Below are 11,783 nucleotides of genomic sequence, written 5' to 3' on the forward strand. Positions count from 1 at the left end.
ATCTTGTACTTGAGAATAGTTGGAGTAATTTGTACAACTCACTATATTATAATTTTGTTTTTCTCATTATACACAAAAAATAATAATAATTTACAAATAATAAACTTATTTGAATATATATTATAAAATTACTTAGAACTTAAATAATTAAACTTATATCTGGTCGATCATATATATATATATATATATATATATATATATATATATATATATATATATATATATATATATATATATATATATATATATATATTATATACTCATCAATTGATGTATTGACTTTCAAGTTAAGAATATTCTTCCAACTGCCCCTAATAAGCTATTAGATAATATGTTATTATCTCCAATTATCTCAGATGGATATATCATCCTCAGATTATAGATATATGGTTCGATATCAAACCAAACAGTATCATAATCATTATGTATTCTATCCTTTCTTTTTTTTAATATTCTCAAATTGACAACTCAATCTCAAAGTTTAGAATTAATACTACACAAAGCACTTTTTTTTCCCAGTATAATACAGAGGAGGAGTATTTTTATGTATGAATATACCTTATTAACGACAGAGGTTTCTTTAAATTTTGATATTATTGTTGGGTTTTTAGTAGATTTATCGCAGAGTTTTAATAAAAGTAAAACATGGTTATATCGACATTAATTCTAACACTTGAATTGAAAATGATATATTTGTGAATTTTTTTTATAGTATTCAACTTATTTATCTTAATCTTGCACTTAAATAATAATATTCAGTACAAAATATAAATTTATATATTACACATTCACAGTTTTCCAAAAATTTAAATGATTTTTATTAAAAAAGGTATTTTTATAAATTAAGAAATACACGAGTACATAATGTCTACGTCAATTTCTATTTAAACATTACATTGACGATTCTCATTTTTACATGTAAAATGTCTATTCTTATATACATAAACACACATACATGATTACGTGGAAACCACAACGATAATCAATGACAATGAATCATAATATATATATATATATATATATATATATATATATATATATATAATTTTATTATCATCAACTTAATTTAAATAACAATATACCAAAAATTCTAGATAAATTCATTGATTTCATTTTATAATACTTTTATAAAAATTTAAATAAATTTTCTGGTAATGACTGGTCAAGATAAGTTGATAATCCACTCATTTAAATTCCCAATATTACACCTCCAATTACAATTAAGTCAAATTATTTAATAATGACTAGTCCATATAAATAAGTTAATATCTACTGATTTAAATCTCTAAAATTATACCTCCAACTACAATAAATCAATTCATTATTTATCATCATCATATATATATATATATATATATATATATATATATATTACAACAATTAATAAATAATAAAACTAATTAGTCAGAAGCATTAGGTATTAAATGACCTTACTAAATTAATTAAATAATAAATAATAAATAAAAATGAAGTTATGAACAATTCACTTAAATAAATTACATATCAAAATAATAAATAAAAAAAGGAAGTTATGAACACTCACCAAATAAATTAAATAAAAATAATAATAAATATAAATAAAACTAAGGTTATAAACACCTTACTGAATAATTAAATAAATTGAACAAGAAATATAACTATAAATAAAGTTATAAATATCTCACTAAATAAATTAAATAAATAAAAATAATAAATAAAAAATTAAAATTATGAATAACTTAAAATAAACAAAATAATAAATATAAATAGAATAAGAATAGAACATATAATTAAGATAATGACAAGTGTAGAAAATGTCTTTAACGTCACCGTTTAGACGTCTAACTCCCAAATATCTAACGTACAAAATGATTGGTGGCATTTTTATAATTAAAAAGAGTATTTAGATGTCCGATATAGGGGGTATGACATCTATAATCTATTTAGACGTCAGACAGCTCCATTGGACGCCAAAAAGATACATAAAAGTAAAAAAACGAATTTTTTATTCCTATTAGAAGTCCGGGTTGGGGGGTCTGACGTCTATAGTCTATTTAGATGTCAAACATCTCCATTGGACGCCAAAATGGTCGTGCCAGAATCTCAAAAGTCATTTTTTTTCGTCATTTAGACATCCGACCCCGTCACTCGGACATCTAAATACGAATTAGACGTCTGAGCCCCTATGTTGGATGCCAAATGGCCTGTAGAAGTAGGTAAAAAGTGATTGTTCCATTGCCCTTAAACATCGGCTAGACATCCTTGACTTCTAAATGGACCTTAGACGTCGAGGGCCCTTATGTTGGACGCCTAAAGGCTCCTTCAAATTTAAATTTTTAAATGCTTTAAACGTCGGCTTGGGAGGGGCCCCGACGTCTAAATGCATTTTATTATCGCAACACGAACTCGCGGGCAATTACGTGCACTGTTCATCATCTTCCTCCTCTCATTTTCTCTCCTTGGTTTGCATTTTGCAGGTGTGTTTTCTCTCTTTTGGATCGTTTAAACTTCGTTTTGCTCCAATTAAATTAGTCTTTGATGAATTATCTTCCATTTGAACTGATTAAAATGCGTTTTCGTTGTGTTTTGGTGTAGTTTTGCTCGTGTCCTTGGGCGGCGATTTCTTGCGTTCTTGGGCGGCGATTTCTTGTGTTTTCCTCTCCTCCATTTCCCTCCACTAAGTGTTTAATTTGCTAAGAAGGTTAGCATTCTTGTTTAAAAGTTTTTGTCTATGCATGTTATTGGTTTTTCGGTATACATGTTTGTGGCATTTGGACATGTTATTGGCTTTTGGATTTGCATGTTGTTGGCTTTTGGATATATACATGTTATTGACTTTTTGTGTATGCATGTTATTGGCTTTTGCGTATGCATGTTATTGTCTTTTGAATATGCATGTGATAAAGTTTTGTTGTGTTATTATGATTGGTATGTTAGATTATTAGTATCAAATTGAGTGAAACTTAGTTCTCGTTTGAAATTTAACACAAACGATTAATCTTTTAATCGTTTGTATTAAATTTTGAATTGTCCGATTGAACAGTTTGAGAAATTTATTTTTCATAATTTGCTATAACATGTACGTTGGAGTTTGTGGATAAGATTGATAAAATTTCGGTTCAGATTAACTTTTGATAGTTTAGGTTTTGGATTGTGTTTTAGATTATTTAGAACTTTGTTTAGTTGAAACCCATATATATATATATATATATATAATTATATTATACTGTTTTAGGACAATTTTTTGTTTTTCAAGTGTGGTTTTATTGTAAAAATAAATAATTAAAAAAAACACTCAGCATACGTCTGTTAATGTCATGTTGGACGTCTATATACATCTATCAGTGCACACACAGACGTCCAATGGATTGCAGAGGTTGAGCTCGCGCCAGGGTCTTAGACGTCTACTGCCACCGCTAGTCAGACGTCTATATAGATGTCTGACTTGTACAGATCGGACGTCTATATAAACGTCTGACTTGTACAGATCGGACATCTATATAAACGTCTGACTTGTAAAGGTCAGACGTCTATATAGACGTCAGTCTGAGGTCCGATGTCCCATCAACGTCATCCGAATAGACATCAGGTCGGAATCAGACGTAAAAAATCCAAAATAATAGACTTTAAAAGTCTTTTATGCACTAATGGACCAAACTCTCATCTTGACCTTCGTCATGTTCTGAAGCCTCCTTTCTAAAGATTTCCCAAAAATTTTGGTTTATCTACTGCAAAATGGTTAAACTAGAAAATACCTTCAAGGACATGATACCATGCTCAAGCAAACTATATTAAACTAGCCTAAAGCCAATTCGAAAAATGTGTCTGCAAACAATTTACATCAAATCGCGTTCGTCCGCCTCATATCAACATTTGAGCTCTAAACATTTTATTATGGCTCAGGGGTCTTGATGGCATGTGAACATGTTCATCTTTGGAAAAACATACTGAGGTGAAATGGCCTTCTGTAATATTTCTTCTATAAATGATTGGAAGTCCGTTACAAACTCTATTAAAAGTTATACAATTATTAAAAGAAATAGTATAATTTCAAGATGTAGTCATTATTTGCATGTTGCGGAGTAATGAAAAACTGAAATAAAAAAGAAAAAACACAAAGTTATGCAAGTTATAGATAGTTCATATAATAAATGTGTAAGATAAAAAAAATGGAAGAGAAAGTGGGTGTATGATAATATATTTCCATGTATAATTCGTACTTTTACTTTTTATTTTTATCTTTATCTTATTTGACATTTTATCCAGTAATGAGTCCAGTACATTACACCACATGTACGAAAATAAATTTAAAAGAAATATTTTAATCATAAATAAAAAAATTTATAAAACGTTTCATTATTTTAAAACAATTTATCTTTTTATAAACTTTTTTCTAACAGTTTTTTTCTATGTTTTATTATAATTTGTTTATATTACTAAAGATCACATAAGTTTGATTTCTTCTTAGGATAAGCTTGTCAAGATCAACTAATCAATTTTTTTTAGGGAAAGTTAGTTTTCAATCATTTTTTCCTATCTTTTATGTTTCAGTTAAATGCGGGATTTTTCTGTTTGCATGTGTCTTTGTGTTGTTTCTTGAATCTTTGTTAATCACTTGTCTTTATAGGCATAGTTAGATCATTTTGATGTTAACTTTAGGTGTATAAAGGGATACCTTGCGAGTTAGGAAGCATTTGACTTTTAGAGTTGTTGAGCAACTTTGTCAAAATAAGGAAAGCTAGCTTTTAATTCTTTTTGAGTGTTTTTGTAAATTAATGAATGCAAGTTCGTGATTGATTTCATGTTGGAAATGAACTTTATCTGTTTTGATGAATTGGATTTACAGTGAGCATGATTGATTTTGTATGGTTTGAATGTTTGATTCATGATTTTTTGTTGGTTTGTGTTTGGGTTTGTGCGACTGTGAGAATTTAGAATTTGAGCAATTGAGCAAACAGGTTTTTAGAAATGGCACACTTCAAAAGAGGAGAGCCTCGAGAAGCTCTCTATTTGCAAGAAAGAAAGGCGCGCCATGGAGGAACAAAGGCAAAGAAAAAGTTTGGGATAATCCGGTAAGAAAAGGAAAACTAAAACCCTTTATTGTATCTGTGTGTTAATACTTATGTGTTACATTTGGGGAACGAGAATGGAAACCCTATATATTAATTGATTATTGCATTTAGGCAATAATCTTAACTGATTCTAACATTTCTAATAGCCTCCCCTCAAGCTGGATGATGTATACTCACTAATCCAAGCTTGGGGATGATGGATCGAAACCTCACACGATGGGAAAGCTTGGTAAAATTGTCAACTAACTGTTCATCCGAGCGAATAGGGAGAAGATATAAGAGATTAGCCTGAATCTTCTCACGAACAACATGGCAATCTAGCTCTATGTGTTTCGTTTTCTCGTGAAAGCTCTGGTTATAAGTTATATGCCTTACAGACTTGTTGTCGAAGTAGAGAGCAGGAGTGCTAGTAGCCTGAACTTGAAGGTATTGAAGAAGAATATATTGTATCTTACACACAACAGCTGCTAGGGCATGGTATTCTGCTTTAGTGGAAGATCTGGAAACGGTGCTTTGCTTTTTGGATTTCCATGAGATGAGGGATGAGCCAAGGAAGATGCAGAAACCCGTAGTAGATCTTCTAGTGTTAGGGTAGGTTGCCTAATCTGAGTCATTGAATGGCTTCATTTGTATTTATGAATTAGCTGCAAAAAAAGAGTCCCTCCAAAGGCTTGGATTTGATGTACCTAAGAATATGTTGCACAACCTGATAATGGTAGTTAGTGGGTGATTGCATAAATTAACTTAACAAATTAACAGGAAAACATAAATCAGGTCTAGTATTGGTGAGATAGAGCAACTTCCCTATCAATCTTCGATAGGAGTTAGGATTATCTAAGTAACTTTCTGCTTTATATAGTGAACTTGTATCACTCAAAAATGGTGTAGAACATGGTTTTGCATCTTAGCATTCTCGTTTCTTCAAGGATATTTAGAGCATATTTTCTTTGACATAGATGAATCCCTTTCTTAGATCTGGCCATTCAAAGCCTAGAAAGTACTTAAGTTCTCCCAGATTTTTTGATTTAAAATTTGTTATGCAAAAGAGCCTTTATATAATTGATCTCTGTCATGGAAGTCCCTAGAAGTATGATACCACCTACATAGACAAGTAAAGCTGTGAAGTTTGTAGGTGCCTTCTTAATAAAAGTTGAGTGGTTAGATTTAGATTGGATATAATTGACAGAAATAAGGAAAGAGGATAATCTTTTAAACCATTGTCTATTGGCTTGTTTCAGTCCATATAGAGACTTAGTAAGTCTGCAAACCTGACCTTTTTCATGGACATTTAGACCAGGTGGTGGTTCCGTGTAAACTTCTTCATTTAGGTCCCCATGTAGAGATGAATTGTCCACATCAAGCTGGTGTAGAAACCAGTTATTTGAAGCTTCAAGATCAATTAGTAACCTAATAGTAATGAGCTTAGCAACAGGAAAGAAGGTGTCTATATAATTTATCCCTTCTTGTTGGGTATAGCCTTTAGCTACTAGGTGAGCCTTATATCTTTCTATGGAGCCATCAGCTTTGTATTTAGTCTTGTACACCCATCTACAACCAATGAGAGTTTTTCCTAGAAGTAGTTGTGTTAAATACCAGGTATTATTATCCTGTAAAGCCTTGATCTCTTTCTGCATAGCTTCTGCCCATTCTCATGTGTTTTTTGCCTCATCATAGGAGTGTGGTTCGTTATTGGCTGTGATGGCCAGAGTATATTTCAAGTGTTTCTCTGACAAAGAATCATAAGATAACAGGTCAAAAATGGGATAAGGGTTTTTAAATTTGTTTTTCATAGATAAGGATTGATTAAATTGATGCACATAGTCATTTAGTTACCCGAGAGCCCTTCTAACTCTAGTGGATCTTTTGTGACTAGATAACAGGGGAGAAGGTGTCTAGATAATTTATCCCTTCTTGTTGGGTATAACCTTTAGCTATTAGGTGAGCCTTATATCTTTCTATGGCGCCATCAACTTTGTATTTAGTCTTATATACCCATCTACAGCCAATGGGAGTTTTTCCTAGAGGTAGTTGTGTTAAATACCAGATATTATTATCCTATAAAGCCTTTATCTCTTTCTACATAGCTTCTATCCATTCACGTGTGTTTTTGGCCTCATCATAGGAGTGTGATTCATTATTGGCAGTGATGGCCGGAGTATATTTCAAGTGTTTATCTGACAAAGAATCATAAGATAACAGGTCAAAAATGGGATAAGGGGTTTTAAATTTGTTTTTCATAAATAAGAATTGATTAATCTTATGCACATAGTCATTTAGGTACATGAGAGCCCTTCTAACTCTGGTGGATCTTTTGTGACTGTGATTTTCTTCACTTTCAACAGAGTTGTTATTGCTATTATTGTCAGTATTAGCCTGTTCTGTATGCCTCAAATCATTGGTGTCCATTTCAGCAGATCTTTCAACATTAATAGAACTGTAGCTGCATAGAAGGTCATTAAGAAAAGTAGTTTTGTTTGCCTCCTTATTGTTGGCTTCTCTATTGTTTTGCTGGTCTTTAAAGGGAAAAATATCATCGTAGAAGATAACATTTCTACTTATGAAGATTTCCCTAGTGTTGATGTAAAGAACAATATATCCTTTGACATCATTCTTATAACCAAGGAAGATTCCCTTCCTAGCTCTAGGATCAAGTTTACTTATGTTGTTTTCAAGAGTGGAAGCAAAGCATAGACACCTAAAAGTTTTTAAATTCAAATAACTAGGAAGAGCATCATACATTAGATCATGGGGTGTTTTGTTATTGAGAATAGCGGAAGGTAGCCTATTTATCAGGTAAACAACATGACTGACAGTAAAAGACCAATAAGCATTAGACATATTAAATTGAAAAAGAAGACTACGAGTTATGTTAAGTATGTGTTGATGTTTACGCTCCACAACAGAGTCTATTGATGAGTTTCAACATGACTCTTTTGATGGTTGATGCCATGGGAATCATATAAATTAACACAATTAAATTTAGGTCCATTATCAGATATAATAGTTTTAACAGTCTTATTAAACTGATTTTTAATCCTAACAATAAAATTTTGTAGCAAATCTCTAGTTTGACCTTTATTTTGCATTAAAAAGGCTAATTTATGTCTGCTATAATAATCAACTAGAGTAAGGTAATAATTATGACCATGAATAGAAGAAATGGAAAGAGGACCCATATATCACAGTGAATTATTTTAAAATATTCAGTGGACAAAGAAGCACTTTTAGGAAAAGGTAGTTTGTGTTGTTTAGCATAGTGGCAAGTATCACAAACAATATCAGAAGTCATTTGTACATAAGGAAATTTTTTTACATATTTGTTCTACAATTTCATGTCCTAGATGACCCAATCTATAGTACCACAAATTTACATCAACGCATTCATAAGAGAAAACAGACTTGGGAATGAAATCTTTGTCAAGAATAGGAAAAGTCTGTAAGTAATAAAGACCCTTGCAAACACCAGCACACCCAATCGTCTTCAATGGGAGTTCTCCTTTATGTGAGCAAATCTCAGAAGAAAAAGTTAGACTACGGTCGAAGTCTTTGGTAAGACTTTGGACAAAAATTAGATCAAAAGAAAAATCAGGAATATATAATACATTAAAGATAATGAAATCTTTAGAAAATTGAACAATTCTTGATTGTTCAGCAGTAATAGTAGAGTTATTTGAGAGTTTGACAAATATGGGTTTACTTTTATAAAAGGTGACAAAATGCCCTTTCTCATGGGTCACATGATCAGTGACCCCATTGTCTATAATCCAAGAAAGGGTACCTTATTTGTCTTCTGTTGTATTTCTCTACACTTAATTGACCTTATGTGAAGAATTATCAACTTTTTCTATCATTCTAAGTAGTTTTTGCATCTGCTCTAGGGTAAAAGAATTGAAGGCAACATTGGTGCTGACTTGGTGAGTAGGTTGAATATCCTATGGGGCAAAATTACTCTGGTAGAAGTTTGCAGAATTCTAGTCAGTTTGTCCCCTTTTGTCCTGATTGTTGTCTATTCTTTTGTAGGAGCATTGTTTTCCATAATTGGGATTGCACCCTCTTCCTCTTCCTTGTCCACGTGACCCAACACCACGTCCTTGGTTCCTCCAAGTCTGGTCTGGTTTCCAGTTGTTGTTTTTATCAACAATATTGACCATAATTTTGGTTTCAACACTCTGGTTGATTGTCCTAGTGTCTTGTCTTTCTTGTCTCTCTTGTTGCATGATAAGGGAAAAATACGATTGATGTTGGGAAGATGATCCATTAAGAGGATTTGAGTTCTCACAATGTTATATGTATCATTCAGCCCCTTTAGGAAACATTTAATATGCTCTATTTCTTTGTATTTGAGAGAAATCCTTGACAAATCACAATTACAGGGGATGTCACATGTATAACATGGTATGGGTCGGGATTTTAATTCTTCCCAAACAATCTTTAAATCTGTAAAAAATTGGCTTACTTTTCTTTCTCCTTTATTAATTGAATGAATGTCTTGGAGTAAATAAAAAATCTTGAAATAATCACTTTCTACAATTTGTGAAGAAAGTATTTTTATGATCCAAGAAAGTACGATCATATTGCATCTTTCCCAAGCATCAACGATCCATCAATGAACTTGATTTTGTTTATGGACAGGAGGGTCCTTCTCATGCTTCTGCTCCAAGAAGAGTAATTAGTCTCATTTAAGACTTGGGAGATGAGAGTGAGGCCTAGATTCTCACAGGATGTAGATAAAAAGGGCTGATATGATTGAATGATCGATCCATCTGGTCCATCACAACAAGAAGGAGCCAAGAATGAAACAAGATGTCTGATTGAAGGAGTTCTGGCACAACGAAAGTAGAGCAGGCATTAAACCTGCTCTGATACCATTTTAGAAATGACATGCTTCAAAAGAGTATAGCCTCAAGACGTTCTCTGTTCATAAGAAAGAAGGGCGCGCCATGCAGGAACAAAGGCAAAGGGAAAGGTTGGGGTAATCAGGTAAAAAAATGAAAACTAAAACCCTTTACTGTATCTATGTGTCAATACTTCTGTGTTACATTTGGGGAATGAGAATGGAAAAACTATATACAAGGTTCTTGGTAAAAAGGGGAAAAACAAAAAAATTAAAAACCCTAACTAACAACATTAATTGATTACTGCATTTAGGTAGTACTCTTAACCGATTCTAACATTTCTAATATAGGTACAAGTTTTCATGTTTAAAATTATTTTGAATCAATGCATTGATAAAAGAGTACCAATTTGAGCAATTGATCAAGTTAAAGTTCACTTAAAATCACAAAATATATTTGTTGTCAATTGAGACAATGTAGTACCAATTTATGATGCAGGTCTGAGAGTATTTTAACTCAGGACGCTGAGCGACAAACTGTACCGTTGAGCACCACTTTTTGCGAATGCTTTGGCATTGAGCGATAGTAGTGCACCACTAAGCACTATCTTTGCACTAAAAGTATGGATTAATTTAGCTATAGGACATTGAGTGCTAGAATGTGTTGCTGAGTGCAACGTTTTGCGAGAAGAATGACACTGAGCGCCAGAATTGTAATTTTACTTTATATGAAAGGTTTGGTGCTGAGTGCCATCTCTGAGCATCAATTTGTATGTTGGATTTGTTTTCTTTTTTCGATGTTTGAGATAGCTTTATAATAGGCTTTATGTATATTTATGATTATTTTAGTGTTTGATTAAAGTGATAATATGATTAAGGACATGTATTGTAATGATGTTGAAAGAATTTCAAGGGAAAATTCTCTCTGGTGATAATCTTACTGTATGCATTGACATATTTCCATAAAGAGATATCATGAACTCTAATAACTAGAGTAAACTGAGTTATATGGTGAGAGTCACAAAAGGTCATAAACATTAGGTTTTAGGGATGAAGGGAAGTAACCTTATGAGTATTAGGGTAATAATCTCTTTATTTATGACTCTACAAAGCATAAATACTGCTATAAGTGCACGCATACAGTGAATTTTAATGTAAAAAATATGTATTCAGATGATTGAGTCAACTGTTTGTGTAAATATACATGATTTATTATATTTTATATATGCTTAGTTTATAATTAATATAATTTAAATAATTTAGAATAATAGTAAAAGACGAAAATGTTACATAATAATTTTATACTTTCCTAGTAATTCTTTTGTATAAGAATTTTTTCTTTTTGAAAAAAATAATAATGTAATCTATAATTGATTTATATATATATATACATATATATATATATATATATTATTATAGTTATTATTATAATTATTATTTTGGATTGTTGTATTAATATTATATGTGTTTCTAACTATCTTTTGCGATTTATCAATGTTTTATTTAGTAGTTTTATTTTAAAGTTAAATTTTTTTTATAATGTTGTATTAATATTATTCACATAATATCAATTTATAATTTTATAATATGCTGTATTAATATTATAAATTTTATAATTAACTTTTTTATAAACCGAACCATAAAAAAATGTTTGGATTGTAAAGGAAAACTGGAAGAGTGAGGAAGAAAAGTAAAGTTAAAAAATGGATACCTTAAATCCTTTCAAAAATACATATTTCAAACCTTGAGAAATAACAAATTATTCACATAAGAGTGAAGATTTATTCGAAAATAAAGACCTAGCTTTGTATGTTATATTCTAAAATATAATTGATTATGTTTTCAACCCAATCTATTATGTTGTTAATTTTTTTATTAATATTTATGTTTTTTATTAT

Source organism: Vigna angularis, chromosome 6 (assembly GCF_016808095.1).
Source record: "Vigna angularis cultivar LongXiaoDou No.4 chromosome 6, ASM1680809v1, whole genome shotgun sequence".
Lineage (NCBI taxonomy): Eukaryota > Viridiplantae > Streptophyta > Magnoliopsida > Fabales > Fabaceae > Vigna > Vigna angularis.